The sequence below is a fragment of the Rissa tridactyla genome, chromosome 12, assembly GCF_028500815.1.
Source record: "Rissa tridactyla isolate bRisTri1 chromosome 12, bRisTri1.patW.cur.20221130, whole genome shotgun sequence".
NCBI lineage: Eukaryota > Metazoa > Chordata > Aves > Charadriiformes > Laridae > Rissa > Rissa tridactyla.
In genome coordinates, this window is record NC_071477.1 from 14,496,121 (window position 1) to 14,497,874 (window position 1,754).

Here is a 1,754-nt window from a genome sequence, read left to right on the forward strand (position 1 = left end):
GTGAGCTATCTCCTGAGGTCCTGGTGGTGGGCCCATGGTGGAGAGGACTGCTGGGAGGTGCTGCGGGGAGACGGTTCAGCGTGCTGAGCAGCTCCAGCCCCTCAGCCACAAGCGTTTTGTTTTCATCTCTAAGTAGCTGCAGAAGTGTGTGCCTATCAGTAAATCTCCATCATCCCAACTGCTGCGTGTTTCCTCAGATAAGGGTGCCGTGTAATGGCAATTATGTTTTCATTTGTTGTGAGAAAACTTAATACGCAGAGTGGCAGAAATGTTATTCATCCTCTGTTAATTATGAGCTACTTACTGTAGGGAATCATGCAAAAACAAAAAAAGTGTAATCAAATGAAATAAAGGGGAAGCAGCTCGTGCATTTGCCTTTATGCTGGTTGGAATTAGCTCCTGCAATGCTCGGCCACCAATTATCGTTAATAACGCTGCATGGCCCAGTGTGTGACCTTGCCTTCGGCTCCGCAGCAGCATCCCTGAGGCGATGGGTGCAGGGGCAGGTGCCTGGGGCTGCGATCCAGGGGTGCTTCATGCAGTAATACTCCTGTGGGACTGGGCTTGCGTGGACTCTGCTTGTCCCACTATAAGCTCTGGAATGGAGCTGCAGGAGAGTCCCAGCAGAGCCCCAGATGGATTAAGGAGCTTGGGCTGTTGCCTTTTTTACATCTCTGTGTTTCGTAGAATCATAGAACAGTTTGAGTTGGAAGGGACCTTCGAGATCATCTAGTTCATCACAGGAGCTCTGCTGCTGGAGAAGCCCCTCCAGGCTGTGGGATGCCCCAGGAAAGAGAAGGATGGGGTGATGGTGAGGATGGCTACCTGTGGGTGAGCCCAGGAGCAGGACTAGCTGTCCCTGTAGGTCCATGGCGAGCAGATGGCAGAGGCAGCTGTGGTCCCACATGGTCTAGCAGTCAGGATTCCTGGTTTTCACCCAGGCAGCCCGGGTTCGACTCCCGGTGTGGGAAGCCAGTTCTATTTCATATTGTGCCTGTTTTTGGGCTCCGTCGGACAAGGAAGATGCTGATCTGCTGGAGCGGATCCAGCGCAGGCTGCCAAGGTGGCCAGGGCTGGAGCACGGGACAGAAAAAGGGAGGCTGAGGGATGGAGCTGGGTCTGCACCCCAGAGAGAATCACAGACTGGCAGGGCTTGGAAGGGACCTCTGGAGATCATCTAGCTCCAACCATCTGACAAAGCAGGGTCACCCAGAGCAGGCTGGACAGGAATGCATCCAGGGGGGTTTCGAACATCTCCAGAGAAAGAGACTCCACAACCTCTCTGAGTAGCCTGCTCCAGTGCTCTGGCACCCTCAAAGTAAAGAAGTTTTTCCTCATGTTGAGGATGAGGCAAAGGGAAGATGTCATTGTTGCCTGGTGAGAAAGTACATGGAAAATAGGGCCAGGTTCGTCCCGGAGGCACACAATAAAGGGACAAGATGCACCAGCTGGAGCAAGGAAAGTTCTCCGTGGTTATGAAGAATAACTTTGTCACCACGTGGTGCTGAAACACTGGAACTGGGGCTCAGGGAAACTGTGGGGTCTCTGTTCCTGGAGATATTCAAAACTCAACTGAACAAGGCCCTGAAGAACTTGCTGCAGCTGGACCTACTGGAGAGTATAGGCTGGACTATAGACCTTCAGAGCATACTTCTGACCCATAAAGTTCATTCTTGGAAGGTGTTAGGATGGTTTTCATTTCCCCAAGGACAGGATAGTTGGTGGTTCCTCATCCTAGTTAGGTTGCCTGAGCT

The 1,754-nt window shown here is 52.1% G+C and overlaps 1 non-coding gene across 1 annotated transcript; it reads left to right on the forward strand.

Moving 5' to 3' along the window:
- Window positions 1-899: 899 nt before the first annotated feature.
- On the forward strand, window positions 900-971 carry TRNAE-UUC (transfer RNA glutamic acid (anticodon UUC)). The gene has a single exon. It is a non-coding gene; the product is annotated as a tRNA-Glu (tRNA).
- Window positions 972-1,754: the final 783 nt, after the last annotated feature.